The sequence below is a fragment of the Eptatretus burgeri genome, chromosome 20 (assembly GCF_056783735.1).
Source record: "Eptatretus burgeri isolate ZD-2024b chromosome 20, Ebu_testis_v1, whole genome shotgun sequence".
In the NCBI taxonomy this organism is placed as follows: domain Eukaryota; kingdom Metazoa; phylum Chordata; class Myxini; order Myxiniformes; family Myxinidae; genus Eptatretus; species Eptatretus burgeri.
Window position 1 is genome coordinate 2,505,118 of NC_140980.1, and position 17,234 is coordinate 2,522,351.

General features: G+C 45.6%; 2 long non-coding RNA genes across 5 annotated transcripts in view; one reads left to right on the plus strand and one right to left on the minus strand.

Annotated features, from left to right (window-relative positions):
- The window catches only part of LOC147008318 (uncharacterized), a 134,516-nt gene that overhangs the window by 13,616 nt on the left and 103,666 nt on the right, over positions 1 to 17,234 (plus strand). The window lies entirely within an intron of this gene.
- The window catches only part of LOC147008319 (uncharacterized), a 30,308-nt gene that overhangs the window by 12,123 nt on the left and 951 nt on the right, over positions 1 to 17,234 (minus strand). For 2 of the 3 annotated variants that reach the window (XR_015053506.1, XR_015053504.1), the window contains exons 2-4: positions 8,551 to 9,262; positions 2,767 to 2,858; positions 414 to 529 (exon numbers count right to left, since the gene is read on the minus strand). This is a non-coding gene — a long non-coding RNA (uncharacterized LOC147008319). The remainder of the gene's footprint in view (positions 1 to 413; positions 530 to 2,766; positions 2,859 to 8,550; positions 9,263 to 17,234) is intronic. The other variant, XR_015053505.1, reaches the window with a different exon arrangement.

Genomic DNA, 17,234 nt, shown 5'->3' on the forward strand with positions numbered 1-17,234 from the left:
CTTCCCTCTCCCGCACATCTTTTCTCATGCCCCCTTAGTGTGTGTGTGTGTGTGTGTGTGTGTGTGTGTGTGTGTGTGTGTGTGTGTGTGTGTGTGTGTGTGTGTGTGTGTGTGTGTGTGTTAGCTCTCATATGAGCCTCGACATTAATACAAAAAAAGTAAAAAAGAGAATGGAGAGAAGAAACATTGTAAGAGTCGGACTTTTTATTCACGAGATGAAGGAAGGGTCGAATTGAGAGCAGTCTGTTGAAATATATAAAGAGTGGTGAATTATGATGGAGTAAAAATTCACACCACAAACACTCACATTCACACACCCGCACACACATGTCGGGTAAGGGATAATAATAATAATAATAATAATAATAATAATAATAATAATAATAATAATAATAATAATAATGAAGGCTTACTTTGAGAGGGAGGCGCAGGATTCCTTGGAAACCTGTTCCACGGTTGTCATCAACATCAGCTTGATACCGCAACGACTTGAGTATTGCTTCGAGCCCTGCCAATCCAATGTGGTTACCTGATGTGTGCACACGCAGGTAAACCGTTTCACCACCATCACTTCACTCATGGCGTGGGGATAACAGTAACTCGGAAGACACATAATTATTTTCGAGGTGGAGAGCATGGAATTGGATTTGTTGGTGGTGAGGATCAGGGATTGTAAGGCAGTGGCGGGAGAACATGTCACCGCGCACAGCACAAGCCAGTTATCTTTGCTCTGCACACGAAAAAAAAACCAGGAGGGAAGTTAAGAGCAGGGGTCGGAAGATGATTGATTAAGGTGTGGGTGATGGTGTGGGACAATCCAGCTGGAGTACAAAGATCTGTGATGGAGTGCTGAAAAAGATTGGACGTGCCGCAAGGTTTTATGAGCCACCTGGATCCTGTCCCTGTCGCAACCAATTTCGATGAAAAGTTTCTTGCGGAGCACAATGAATGGCACGGATAGTTGAGTTTATCAAAATGTGTTTCATCGGTGTTGCGACAATGGAAAAAAAGCAGGTGAAGTGGTGTTCAGACGAGGCAAAGGTTGCGTCCTGCATTTTTTGGTCCATCCCTCGGCTCGAATGAACTCTCAGCGATTGTGGCATCAGCCATGAAGTTACAGCCAAAAGGGGGCGACACTCGAACTGGGGGGGTTTTCACTTTCATTAACCGGCAATTATCTTCCGGTACTTTGTTTTTGAATTCCCCAAGTTACCTTCTGCAAATATCGAGGCTGCCTAACATATTGTCAGGAAGTTCCTTCGTGTGTGTTCAAGAGGGGGGTATTTGCTTGGACATCCATTGTGCTCTCCTCGGTGATGTGCATTGTGAAGATGTTGCAGATGAAACGTTCCAATGAGCGTCAGGTTGATGAGGGTGTTGTTTCCTGGATCGAAGATCTGATCGTCGTCAGGGTGATTCAACCGAGAAGTCACCGATTCCAGGGGTTCATAGATCTAGCGCGGGTGAGATGAGTTGGGGGAGGAGAGGTTGTGGGTTCGAGTCCTCCATATATGAGGAGTAAGCGACACGGCGTGTCCCGGAAATTTCTGGTCAAGTGGGTCGTGGCCATCATTTTGCGTCCATCGACAGCTCATCATCCTCGTGCTATGAATTAGCGATTCGTCGCTGGCTTTGACACCAACACATGTTTCAAATGGAGCACCTCGCCACCATTAGAGCATTGGAATCCCATCAGATGTGACAAATGCGGATTGTTGGTCCCAGCATGCCGGATCGATGACAGAAGGTGTGCATTATTGCCGCCTCCATAACTACTCCGTTTAGAGGAGAAAGATGTTTGTTTGTTTTTAGTCGCGTCTCGCGTAGCGAGATGTGGCTCTAAGAGAGCTGCGCGTTGTTCTTCTTGTTCTTCTTTTTCTTCTTGTTCTTCTTCTGGTGAAGACAAAACCTTTAGGACGTGGCTCTTGGACACATTTGTCCTTGTTTTACTTCATCTACCTGTCTGGTCGTCAAACAAGATTGAAAATCATTCCAAACATTAAACGTCCTGTTTTTAAGGATGTCATAAAGGACACAAACAACAGGCACGATGAACGAATGTAACGTTCTTGATAAGGCGGTGTGAAAGACACTGCACCAACGTCCCTCGGATGGACGTTAAACTTCTGGAATTAATTTTTTTTCTTGCGATCTTTAAATATCTTTTTTTTTTAGCTCAGGCACCAAAGGTGGATGGAGGTTATGTTTTCACCTCCCCATTTGTCGATTTGTCTTTGAGGAGGATGTCTTAAAAAGTTGTGCACGGATTCGTATGAAACTTGGTGGAGAGGTTGGGAGTGTGACGAGGACGAATCATTCCGGTTTTGGTGAAGATCCGAATCCAGATCCCGGGAATACATCTTTTTTTTAATTTCCAAGGTGGTTCTTCTACATTGAGAGAGGGGGCCAGAAATGATAATTACATCATGATATTTCAAAACGTTGTGGATGAGTTATGATAAAACCAGGTGGATGAGTTGGTTCGGTGACAAGAACAAGCCCATGAGATTTTGGTTTAGGATCCGGATTCAGATCCGGCCTTTCAGTGGGCCTATCCGGTCACGTTACTCTTTTGTCTACATGTATATATTATCGTTACAGGAGTTGTATGTTAAGTGGAAGTAAACAAACAAACAATTAAAATCGAAGTTTAATTGGACGGATTAAGTTCTGTGAATTAATATGTACAATAACCAGGCTATGACACACGAGTGATGGTCCAAACGGCCTCTGGCCATGCGGAGGCATACTTGCATTGCCTCGTACCTCCGATTCCACCGGTCGCACCGTCCCTTTCTCTTTGGTTCCTGGCTTCGATCCTTGGTTCTTCGACGTCTTCATTAAATCTTTAGTCGATCCTGGGAGAGGCTCGTGGAAGAGCCAGGACACAGAACAGATCAGGACACAACATAACAAAGGGAACAACAGCACTCAAGCCCTCAAAATCCCCCATGTCCCCCCTTTCACTCCCACTGAAAGTCCTCAACCAATGGGTAGAACCCGAATGCATGGACGCACGCACGCACGCACGCACAGGCGGCTCCTTTTGGAGTACAGAAGATCGATCATTGCAAAATATTTGTGCCCATTTCTGCACCTGTGAGCTCTGTATTTCTTGTGTGACGTCAAGAGCTCCGTCAGGTTGTTTGCGTTACCTGAAGAGGTAAATTTATCTTCGGTCTGAAATCTCAGCTCTCTCTCCATCCAATACTCCATGGCAGTTGTTATAAGTACTTCTCCGGAACACGCACCTCAAACAAGAGGTGTTTACACGTACAATATTACTGTCTGCCCTGTCTATAAATTACATACGCTGCCTCCTCGGCCTCATGGGTTAACAAACGACTTACTCTTGACAGGTCTCTGTCACATGGCAATATAACCTACTGGAAACACTCGGACCATACTGGACTTGCCACACCTATTTACCCCCCCTCCCCCACTATCCACTTTCATAGAACAATCATCTTGAGGAAGTTCAGTCATTCGATCTCCTGGGTCTCAATCTTAGCAACGATCCTTCTTGGGAAAACCACATTTCAAAGTTGGACTCTAAAGTCAGTCGCCACCCGGTCCTACAAAGTCCTTATCCAATTGTAGTAAATGTTTTACAGTATGCGATTAGGGATATGTTATCAACTGATTGTACATGTTCCTCTTCGTCCTTTTTTAATATTATCCACGTGGTCACGTGATTTCTGGCGATTTGAATATGATTCGTGATCGTGACATCAGAGGGATAAAAGGTCAACAAAGGCCAAATGTCAACAACTTTGGTGAGATTTCTAAAATCCTCAATTTTCATCCGATTGCCTCCAGATTTGAAAAGGATTTTCACATCAGCCTACTGAATTCAACCACCAATTATTATTGAGGTCAACATCGACCAAAAGGTCAACTTTGGTGGGATTTCTAAAATCCTCAATTTTCATCCGATTGACGAGAGATTTGAAAAGGATTTTCACATCAGCCTACTGAATTCAACCACCAATTATTATTGAGGTCAACATCGACCAAAAGGTCAACTTTGGTGGGATTTCTAAAATCCTCAATTTTCATCCGATTGACGAGAGATTTGAAAAGGATTTTCACATCAGCCTACTGAATTCAACCACCAATTATTATTGAGGTCAACATCGACCAAAAGGTCAACTTTGGTGGGATTTCTAAAATCCTCAATTTTCATCCGATTGACGAGAGATTTGAAAAGGATTCTCACATCAGCCTACTGAATTCAACCACCAATTATTATTGAGGTCAAGATCTACCAAAAGGTCAACATTGGCCAAATGTCAACAACTTTGGTGGGATTTCTAAAATCCTCAATTTTCATCCGATTGACGAGAGATTTGAAAAGGATTCTCACATCAGCCTACTGAATTCAACCACCAATTATTATTGAGGTCAAGATCTACCAAAAGGTCAACATAGGCCAAATGTCAACAACTTTGGTGGGATTTCTAAAATCCTCAATTTTTATCCGATTGCCTACAGATTTGAAAAGGATTTTCACATCAGCCTACTGAATTCAACCACCAATTATTATTGAGGTCAAGATCGACCAAAAGGTCAACTTTGGTGGGATTTCTAAAATCCTTAATTTTCATCCGATTGACTACAGATTTGAAAAGGATTCTCACATCAGCCAACTGAATTCAACCACCAATTATTATTGAGGTCAAGATCTACCAAAAGGTCAACTTTGGTGGGATTTCTAAAATCCTTAATTTTCATCCGATTGACGAGAGATTTGAAAAGGATTCTCACATCAGCCGACTGAATTCAACCACCAATTATTATTGAGATCAAGATCTACCAAAAGGTCAACCTTGGTGGGATTTCTAAAATCCTCAATTTTTATCCGATTGCCTACAGATTTGAAAAGGATTCTCACATCAGCCTACTGAATTCAACCACCAATTACTATTGAGGTCAAGTTCGACCAAAAGGTCAACTTTGGTGGGATTTCTAAAATCCTCAATTTTCATCCGATTGACGAGAGATTTGAAAAGGATTCTCACATCAGCCGACTGAATTCAACCACCAATTATTATTGAGGTCAAGATCTACCAAAAGGTCAACATTGGCCAAATGTCAACAACTTTGGTGGGATTTCTAAAATCCTCAATTTTCATCCGATTGACGAGAGATTTGAAAAGGATTCTCACATCAGCCGACTGAATTCAACCACCAATTATTATTGAGGTCAAGATCGACCAAAAGGTCAACATACGGCAAAGGTCAGCAACTTTGGTGAGATTTCTAAAATCCTCAATTTTCATCCGATTGACGAGATTTGAAAAGGATTCTCACATCACCCTACTGAATTCAACCACCAATTATTATCGAGGTCAAGTTCGACCAAAAGGTCAACTTTGGTGGGATTTCTAAAATCCTCAATTTTTATCCGATTGCCTACAGATTTGAAAAGGATTCTCGCATCAGCCTACTGAATTCAACCACCAATTACTATTGAGGTCAAGTTCGACCAAAAGGTCAACTTTGGTGGGATTTCTAAAATCCTCAATTTTCATCCGATTGACGAGAGATTTGAAAAGGATTCTCACATCAGCCGACTGAATTCAACCACCAATTATTATTGAGGTCAAGATCTACCAAAAGGTCAACATAGGCCAAATGTCATCAACTTTGGTGGGATTTCTAAAATCCTCAATTTTCATCCGATTGACGAGAGATTTGAAAAGGATTCTCACATCAGCCGACTGAATTCAACCACCAATTATTATTGAGGTCAAGATCGACCAAAAGGTCAACATACGCCAAAGGTCAGCAACTTTGGTGAGATTTCTAAAATCCTCAATTTTCATCCGATTGACGAGATTTGAAAAGGATTCTCACATCACCCTACTGAATTCAACCACCAATTATTATCGAGGTCAAGTTCGACCAAAAGGTCAACATACGCCAAAGGTCAACAACTTCGGTGGGATTTCTAAAATATTCAATTTTCATCCGATTGACCTGAAATTTTAAGAGTTGCATAATTTGGTCATTCAATTCAACCACCAATTATTGTTCAGGTGAAATTTGTTTTGATAGATTTTGCAAGTGTTGTGCTCTGCACGACGTTTTTTTTAATCGTTTGTTTGTCATGCCTCTCCTCCTCCAGTTGTGTTCTGAGCGAATTACATCCAGGCTTGCTGCAGAGGATCACCATGACCCCAGTTAATGTGCAGGGATGTTTTATCTTTACTGGTGGTCTTGGGGAGAGGGGTGGGGGGGGGTGAGGGGAGGGGGTAACACAAATTCTCAATGTAAATGTGAATCACGTAATTTTGTGATATTCAATAATGCATGGGTTGGAGTGAGAGTGTTTCACTGTGTCGTTTATATTTGACTTGTAGGTTCCCAGGAAGATATTCAAACTCCAATGATACTTTTTCCTCCGGAAAATGTTCACCTTTAAATGGGAAAAAATGTGTTATAGGAGCTGCAATCGGCCTGCACAGGAGTGCGTCATTCGTGTTGATCGGAAAGAGAAATTCATGATAAATTGAGGGCCTGTGTGTTGATTTGTGTGCTCGTGAATTTCTGTGTATTGTTACGAATTTCGCGCCCGCCGGCGTGGGGACAGCCGCTTTTAGCCGAATCGCGGCCAACTCGCCCACCGGACGAACAATTCAGTCGCGACTTTCCGGAACAACGCCGAAAACCAGTCACGGGTGTGCTCCAAGCGCACACCACGGCCTAGTCAATATTCTACCCGCGCGCGACAGGGTCAATCGCCGAATTGTCGAGATACCTCATTATAAGCGCGGGCAGCCCACCGAGAGATCGTACCTCAGCGAGGTCTGCTTGGACACGAACCGCTTAAGCGGGATAACCGAGCGGTGTATTATCGCCAGACCTCGCTGGACCCGATTCTTGTATCGGCTATCAAAGAGCCCGCTACCATTCCGAAATGCAATACGGCGGTTCAATGGGGAAAGAGGACACAACGAACGGGTTAACATTTAAACACGCACATTTGTTCACACACGTATGCAGTCAGGTATGCAAAACACCAACATGCACGTATACAGAAAAGCAATGGAAAAGATGAAACACGCATGCAGTTGATTTATGATGAATGCAGGACGACACGCGAGCAAGGCAAAGAGTTACCACCGTCTATTATTAATGTACAGTCACTTAGCAGTTCTACTTGCCGGGACACGGCGCCACAACTTCCACACAAATAAACAAGGAAAGACCCCCTCAAAGACAAGGGGGTCAGACTGGACCCGTAGGCCTTTATTACGTGGAGCTTGTCGGACCGAAGGAGTTCCACGAGACCGTTGCAGGTTACCTCCACCCTCGTGGTGCCTCGATGGGTTGACCCGCGACGTTCCTTCCCCACGGCACCTGGCGTAGCCGCGGTTGAGCCCAGGCCTTGCCAAGCGGCCGGGTGATTCGGGCCTCAGCCGGAGACGCGTTGAGAGGAACGAACTGGTCTTGATGCTCTTCCAAAGTCGATGCTCTTTGTAAGAACCCGTCCGTTCCTCAGCGATGCTCGGACTGTCCCGAAGCCCGATCACCTCAGACCGTTTGGTGCTGGCTGGCGAGCTCTCTCTGGCTCTCTCCACACGAACGCGCAGGTTTGCGCGGCACAGCAGGTTTGGCCACGCTCTCAGCTCGCGTGTCCTCCGCTCTCCTGGACTTCTCCCCCAACTGTGCACTCCAGATTCCAGACTTCACCGACTGACGACGAACTGGTGCTCCGCTTGGCCTTTTATAGGGCCCGAGAGACGAGATCTGACCTCTGCTCTCCGACCTTCGACCCCCACAGGCCCCGCCCCTTTTTCTCTTTTGATCCGAATTCCGAGGCGAAGCTTCCACAGAGCGGACGTGCGCGAGATCACCAGACTTGCTCGGTGAGCGAACCCCCGCGTGTGCCTGCAGCGATGCTGTTCGCTGGGAACTCGCCGTGGCTGGAGCCAAGATGGCGTCGCTTCGGGGATGAAGGTGAGGCGATGTTATTCGGGTTGGTCTATTGGGGGAGATGCGGTTTAGGAGATGGTGGGAAGATGTCGTTGTTATGAAGGCGGTGTGGAGAGGGTGGTTGGTGGTTGACGTGGTGGTTGGTGGGTGGCATGGAGAAGGTGGTTGGTGGTTGATGTGGTTGGTGGGTGGCGTGGAGAAGGTGGTTGGTGTTGTGGTTGGTCCAAAATAACGATAGTAAAGAAAAACGGCTAACTCAAAGATCACAGCCCTGTCCACACGGATAATACTCATTAAACAACAGTGGGGAAATCTAACTGAACACGGACTTATCGGCATAACTGAACTAAGGACCTCTGCGAATTTCTGCGAATAAGTTCTGCGAATTTCCACAGCCGTAACTGAATATTCTGTGATGGTGATGTCATAATTAGAAAGGTATTTCTGGACAATAGAAGGTTGTGTGTGTGTGTGTGTGTGTGTGTGTGTGTTGGTGTGTGTGTGTGTGTGCTTTCTGTTGATGTGTGGTTTATTTCTGCCCTCCATCTCTCTGCCTTTTTCTTTGTCGATGGAGGGGTGAATTTTGTAAATATTTTTTGTAAGGTTCACCTGGCTGCACTTGGATGGGTTTGAGGGTGGAGGAGGAGCGGCCGAAACCCGAATACTATCCGGGTTCCTCATGATGACTCCATCTTTGTCTTGCTTGGGTTCCTCATGATACTCCAGTGCTGTATTTGGTCAGTTATTTGATTTGCGGCACCTGACGTCTTATCCACCGACAAGGCCTTCATCCACAGCTGGATGGAGTAGTGATCTCCATTTGGGGCTGGCTCCCCTGCCTCACACCTCGCTCAGCTTCGCACCATGGAAATCAAGGCCTTGAAGATTATTGGAATCTCCCACGATGAAGCTGAAGCTGAGTCTATGGGCTTATCACTTTCATATTGCAGACAGGTCGGTGGTCTCTCTGTCTTCTTCCACATTTTTTTCTGGTCTTGCACCCATATCTCCGCATACAGCAGCCGTTCACAACATTTCTCCGCATACCCATTATTCGTCCAAGTGTCCCTCTATTTTGTCCTTCAAGCCTGCTGTTTGTGTTTCTCCCCTCTCCCTACTGTTCCATTTGCCCTGTCGCATCCTGATCCACTCAATGTTCCAGCTCTTCCACGAGCCAAAACTTGAGATCAACTTGACAGCAGAGGTTTAAAAACAAAAACAAACCTACAGATTTTTGTGGCTCTTGCAAACTTTGCACATGAGACTGAAGATATCGCCGTTCCACCAGCTCCTCGTGAGTCAAGGCTAAGCGTCTCAAAACCTGTCACACCATGAAGGTTAATTATATCACAACAACAGCAACAACGTCTGGATAACATTGCAATATCACGATAGTTCAAGAGTGGAAAAATTAACCAGAATGATTGTGAGATGAACAAATGATCTCTGACTTATCCACACACAAAGTAGATGTATACATGAAGTGAGTATGAACAATGCAGAGCCTTCTGGGATTTAAACATCACAGTCGATCTGAGAATGCAGACAGACACACACACACACACACACACACACACACACACACACACACACACACACACACACACACACACACACACACACACACACACACACACACACACACACACACACACACACACACACACACACACACACACACACACACTGATTACAATGGCCTCTTCGGTTCTGGAATGGGCAAGGTGAACAACTTCAGAGAAAGGATGTTCCGAGTTCAAAGCAGAAAAAAAAGGAAAGCCAAGTAAGCTTTTTAAATCCTTCAAACATCCTGCACGATGTAGAGTGAGTGTTTGCAGTGTTCTGGGGGACAAAGAACATTTTTATCTTCCTCAAATGGATTTCCCAAACGTGGGAATAATTTCCTTCAATTTCTTTCCACTGGAAGTGTTGGGAGGGAGGGAAGGATTGTGGAGGAAAGTGAGGAATGAGAACCGAAAAGCATCTGCACTCATTCCAAACTGCAGGTGCCACCAAGCTGATATAGCTGTCCAGCAGGCAAGGATCAGATCCAACCTTCCATCACCAAATGGTCTTCATCCAGGACTGTGCACAGGAGGGTTAAGTAATCTCCCAAATGTGAGGACACGTCATGTGACTGTAATAAGCAAAGCGAGACCCAACGTCGGCTTCATCACCACTTAAAAAAAAAAATCTTTCCAAGCAAACCAAACAAAGAGGAATCTGCATTCACTTATACTGTGCTGTGCTGTACATCAAAACACTGTGCTATATTATATCATACTGTGCTCAATTGCATCGTGCTGTATCAGAGTATGCTGTTCTGTGTTGCACGGTCATACAATGCTGTGCAAACGTATTTTATGCCGCACAATCCGAGAACATGCTGTACTGTGGATAGTACATTTCACTAGGCTGGACTGTGCTGTATTGTACGTACCACACTTCACTGTGCAAGAACATGCTGTTTTGTACATACTGCCACCGGTCCAGACGGCATCAGCCCACATGCCCTAAAAACCTGCTCCTCTGCTCTTGCTCACCCTCTCTCTGTTCTACTCACCCTCTCATTTGCTCAAGGTCATCTGCCATCTGCTTGGAAATTAGTAAACATCACTGCCCTGCATAAAAAAGGTGCAAAAACAGATCCCTGCAACTACAGACGAATCACCCTTCTCCCAAACATCAGCAAGGTTGGGGAATCCATCATCGCTTCAGACATTAAATCCTTCCTCTTTTCCAATGGCTTGATTTCCGATCATCAATTTGGTTTCAGACCAGGTCACTCTACCCTGGATATACTGCTTCTGCTCTCCCAACATTGGATGGAGGTCCTCAATGCCAGACATGAAATCAGATATATCCCGAGACATAGCACGTGCTTTTGACATAATATGGCACCCTGCCCTGCTCACCAAACTCTCTTCCTATGGTATCCAAGGCCATCTCCACTCATGGCTCGCAGACTTCCTCTCCTGTCGCAGTCAACGTGTGGCCCTAAATGGAGTTCTTTCATCCCCCCTTCCTGTCCAGGCTGGAGTTCCTCAAGGTAGCGTTCTGGGTCCTGTTCTTTTTCTGGTTTTCATCAATGATCTCTCGGACTCTCTGGAAAATCCTCTATTTCTCTTTGCTGATGACTCCACCCTCTGCCGTACCATCTGTCATCCCTCAGACCGGCAAGCAGCAGCTTCTTCACTCACTGCAGATCTGGATAAAATCACAAACTGGTCCAACACGTGGAACATGTCTTTCAATCCGGACAAATCTCACACAATCACTATGTCTCTCCGAAAGGACCGTTTAGAACCCCCCCCATCCACTTTCTCAACAATCCTCTTGAAGAAGTCCTTTCATTCAAGCTTCTGGGTCTCACTATCTGCCATGATCTTTCTGGGAAAGCCACATTTCCAACGTGGCCTTCAAAGCCAGTCGCCAATTGGGAATCCTCCGTCGTGCAAAGTCCTTCAAGGCCCACCTGAGCTTCTGACCACACACAAAGCTTTCGTCCGCAGCCTCATGGAGTACTGCTCTCCCCTCTGGGCTGGTGTTCCTGCCTCCCACCTTTCTCGGCTTCATGCTATGGAAACCAAGACATTTCGGATCATTGGCATCTTCCGCGATGAGGCTGAGTCTTTGGGCCTCTCACTCTCTCACCGCAGGAAGGTCGGTGGTCTTTCTGTCTTCTTCCGTCTCCTCTCCGGTCTTGCCCCCCTCCCCCCTGCTGTGTCTGCGATTTGCCCCCACCATATTTCCGCTGTGTGCTCAAGGTCCGCCAACAACCCCCTTCTGGTAAAACTACCAAAATTACAAATCACTCCTCACCTTCACTCTTTCATTCCTCTTTTTTCCCACCATTGGAATAAACTCCCTCTCTCTGTTCAATCCCATTCTTCCCTCCAGGTCTTCAAGACAGCTGTTCACCACCACCTCTTATCATCCCCCATCCAAATCCTCGATCTTTTCTCCTCCCATTAATCCACCCCAAACCCACCTCTTTCAAATTCCCTGCTTTCCTTCTTGAAAGTCCCTGTGATGTCCATTTTGTATTCCCCGTGTTTCCCGGCCCATCCCTCTCCCTTCCACAGATCTCCTAATGTCTCTGTTCCGCACTGTTTTGTCCTTCCCACTCCTGCCCCTCTTGTCTCATGCCCCCTTGCTGTGCATTGTGTGTTAGCTCTCATACGAGCCTCGACAAGGTATACAATAAATAAATAAACTACACTGCACTGCATCATGCATAACTCGCAGAGTTCCCTCCCTGTGGGCGAACTTGTTCCAAGCATGCAACACGTTCTTCTGACACATACCTCTATTAGTCAAGTGGCTTCGTGTTATATTTAGAAATTACCATTACTTGGTGGATGAAAGCACCAAATTTGGCATGATGTTTCTCTTGAACCTCCAGATTGATTTCAGGGTGGGTACCACCTTGAACGCCTTCCGGAAGTCACGTGACACATGGAAATCCAAGATGGCCAACAATCACACATGAATGCAGTCTGGAGAGACACAACAGGCATAGCCAGTCCTAAATCAGTCCCGATATGTAATATATTTTTTGGGACGATTTCCCAGAACTTGTTTCACCGGACAACCGCACCCGTGCAGATGAATCGGTGATAACCTCTCTGTATGCGCTCAAGGAAACTGGCAGAAAGCAGTACAAGAACTATGTGATATGTGTTATTGAGGACTGTTCCCATTGTATTCATGATATTATCAAGAAGAATTCATTGGCTTTGTTCAGAAAACCTCAGAAAAAGGAAGTGTCAAAGCAAGGGAATAAAATGAAGGTGTTGCAAAACAATGTAGCTCTTGTTTGGTCTGCGATACATTGCTATGCAAAACAGGAAATCTGATTTGGAAGAGTTTTTTTGCCCATGAGATACAGTCATTCCCACGCTCACTGTCAGATGTTGGGAAGCTTCATCTACCGGGCAGTAAATCAGACTTACTGAAATGTATTGAGCCGTCTGATGAAATAGATCCACCAGGAATATTTGACTGCAAGGTACTGGATGGAGCTGTAATTGTTCATAGTGCGGCAACTTAGCAAAACAATTGTGCATTTTGTGAGGAAAGCACCAAATTTGCCACACCAGTAGCCTATCATATGAACAGATTTGGATATTGGGCCATCTCAAAATTTTTGATGGCAGTGGAAAATGGCTGCCAACAGCCATCAGCGGCTGAATTTTTGATGGCCCAATATCCAAATCTGTTCATAATACGATAGGCTACTAGTGTGCCAAATTTGGTGCTTTCCTCACAAAATGCACAATTGTTATGCTCTATTTCACTAAGTTGCCCCACTATCACTGACTTCCAACTAATGGAATTTCTACCTTCAGTGAGTTCGCTGACAAAGTATTTATTCATCACTCACAGAAGCATCTACAAGATACAAGGAGGATAGACATAGTTTGGGACACATATATTTCAGACAATTTGAAAGAATCTACTCGAGAAAGAAAGAGGAAATGGTATTCGCAGGAAGGTGTCAGATCAGGCAAAGCTACCAGGGAATTGGTTCGGCTTTTTACGTGATCCAGAGGATAAAAAGGAGCTTTTCAACTTTCTCACTGGCAAAGTTGCACAGTTCAGGCATCCAGAAGGAGCATCCCTCCATATCACATCGGATGAGCCTGTTTCGTCGCTGGGGGTCATCCTTACAAATGGGGGAATGTAATCACGAGGAAGCGGACACGCGGATTGTTGTTCACATACTTCATGCTCTAAAGTCTTAAGCAAGGCAGCAAAAGTGTTTTAGTAGAAACTGTAGATACTGATGTTATCGTCTTACTTGTTGGCCAATTCCACTGTTTTACAAGGACACAGCCTTTAGTGGATGTCTGGGTTGCCTCTGGTATGGGCAGGAATTACAGGTACGATTGTATAAACTCCATCAGTGTAATCTTGGACCAGAAAAAATCAGTAGCACTGCCTGTCTTCCATGCAATATCTGGGTGCGACACAACATCTTCCTTCCGGGGAAAGGGAAAACAGTCAGTGTGGCAAGCGTGGCACGCTTCTCAAGATGTAACAGAAACTTTCGTACATATTGCAGAACATCCATTTCTGCAACTTGACACAGATTTCCAATAGCTTCCAACTCCTTGAGAGACTTATTGTTGTCCTGTATGATAAAAAGCAGCCCACTGACCTCCGTTAATGAAATAAGACAGGATTAATTTTGTCAGAGAAATCTTTCAACGGATTGTTTACCACCGACTTAGAATGCGTTGCTTCAACATCTTCGCCGAGGGATATACCAGGCAGGGATCTGGACAACCAGCACAGAAACTCAACAAGTGGTTCCTCCACCCCTCCCCCCCCCCAAGATTTTGGCTGGGTGAAGGAGTCTGGAACATGGTTGCCTGTTTGGATGACAATTCCTGAGGTCTCTCAGGCTTACAGAGAATTAATCAGCTGTTCATGCAAAGGGGACTGCACTGCATGAAAACCTCATGAAAAAGCAACACGCAAAATACTCCAAACTGCGAGAAATATTACATATTCCGACATGAAAAACATGGCCGCCATCTTGAATTTGGCCATGATTTTTGTTTCTAACAATAAAATGTTTTAAAATTAAAATCTTTCCGGTACTACGTCCTGTAATATTTATTTTGTGCCGTAAAATGTACGACGTAGCCATTCAAAGAGGGTAAATAGTCAATCGTCTGGTTTTTAATCAGGTGTGGCGTGATCAAGGTGGCCATCTTGGATTTAGACTAAAGCGGAGGTCGTTTCGCGTGGTACCCTAACCCGAGATTTTGAAGTTATGTTGAACCCTGAGTCGATGCAAAATTTGATGCTATTATCCGGTCAGTAACGGGAATTTCACCGAGCCACCTGACTATATTTGGGCGGTGTATCGGAAAGCGACGGCTCTATGCAAGAAAAAAGGTTTAAAAAACGTGGGTTACATACATGAAGCAATAACATACGTACTGCTTATAATTCAAAACACCTCACAGCACTGGAAAATGTGGGGACAGGAATACTGTACTGGGTGGGAATGGTGGAAACTTGTAATACCCTCTCACATCTGGAGGTGGCGTTGCACGATGCACATTTACATAGAGAATTTGTGTCTGTCGTCGTCGTTTCCCCCCCCCTCCCCCCGCAAAGATAAAAACACCATTGTGCACTAATTGTGCTCATACTGGATCCTATGCAGCAAATCTGGATGTAATCAGCCCAGAAGTGGAGGAGGAGTTGCACGACAAACACTGCTCCCTGGATTATAGTGCACGAGGATACATATGCTGCACGAGGCCGTACTGTGCTGGATTATGCAAAATATACTCCACTAAACCATATGCATGCGATGCTACACTTGGCCGAGCTCTGCTGGATTATGCATACTATGCTGTACGAGGCCGAGCTGTGCTGGATTATGCATACTGTACTGCACTAGGCCGATCTGTGCTGGATTATGCATACTGTGCTGCACTTGGCTGAGCTGCGCTGGATAATAATGAATACGGTGCTGCACTTGGCCAAGCTGTGCTGGATAATGCAGACAGTGCTGCACTAGGTCGACCTGTGCTGGATTATGGATACTATGCTGCACAAGGCCGAGCTGTGCTGGATTATGCATACTGTACTGCACTAGGCCGATGTGTGCTGGATTATGCATACTATGCTGCACTGGGCCGATCTGTGCTGGATTATGCATACTGTGCTGCACTTGGCTGAGCTGCGCTAGATAATGCATACGGTGCTGCACTAGGTCGAGCTGTGCTGGATTATGCATACTATGCTGCACAAGGCCGAGCTTTGCTGGATTATGCATACTATGCTGCACAAGGCCGAGCTTTGCTGGATAACGCATACTATGCTGCACAAGGCCGAGCTGTGCTGGATTATGCATACTACGCTGTTCAAGGCCGAGCTGTGCTGGATTATGAATCCTATGCTGTTCAAGGCCGAGCTGTGCTGGATTATGCATACTATGCTGTACAAGGCCGAGCTGTGCTGGATTATGCATATTGTACTGCACTAGGCCGATCTGTGCTGGATTATGCATTCTATGCTGTACTGGGCTGAGCTGTGCTGGATTATGCATACTATGCTGTACTGGGCTGAGCTGTGCTGGATTATGCATACTATGCTGTACTCGGCCGAGCTTTGCTGGATTATGGATACTATGCTGCACAAGGCCGAGCTGTGCTGGATTATGCATACTATGCTGCACAAGGCCGATCTGTGCTGGATTATGCATACTATGCTGTACGAGGCCGAGCTGTGCTGGATTATGCATACTGTGCTGCACTTGGCTGAGCTGTGCTGGATAATGCATACGGTGCTGCACTTGGCCAAGCTGTGCTGGATAATGCAGACAGTGCTGTACTAGGTCGAGCTTTGCTGGATAACGCATACTATGCTGCACAAGGCCGAGCTGTGCTGGATTATGCATACTACGCTGTTCAAGGCCGAGCTGTGCTGGATTATGAATCCTATGCTGTTCAAGGCCGAGCTGTGCTGGATTATGCATACTATGCTGTACAAGGCCGAGCTGTGCTGGATTATGCATACTATGCTGCACAAGGCCGAGCTGTGCTGGATTATGCAGACAGTGCTGTACTAGGTCGAGCTTTGCTGGATAACGCATACTATGCTGCACAAGGCCGAGCTCTGCTGGATTATGCATACTACGCTGTTCAAGGCCGAGCTGTGCTGGATTATGAATCCTATGCTGTACAAGGCCGAGCTGTGCTGGATTATGCATACTGTACTGCACTAGGCCGATCTGTGCTGGATTATGCATTCTATGCTGTACTAGGCTGAGCTGTGCTGGATAATGCATACTATGCTGTACTAGGCCGAGCTTTGCTGGATTATGGATACTATGCTGCACAAGGCCGAGCTGTGCTGGATTATGCATACTATGCTGCACAAGGCCGAGCTGTGCTGGATTATGCATATTGTACTGCACTAGGCCGATCTGTGCTGGATTATGCATACTATGCTGTACTAGGCCGAGCTGTGCTGGATTATGCATACTATGCTGTACTAGGCCGAGCTGTGCTGGATTATGCATACTATGCTTCACAAGGCCGAGCTGTGCTGGATTATGCATCCTATACTGTACTGCGCCGAGCTGTGCTGGATAATGCATACGGTGCTGCACTTGGCCAAGCTGTGCTGGATAATGCAGACAGTGCTGTACTAGGTCGAGCTGTGCTGGATTATGCATCCTATGCTGTACAAGGTCGAGCTGTGCTGGATTATGCATCCTATGCTGTACAAGGTCGAGCTGTGCTGGAATATGTTGTCTCAACTTA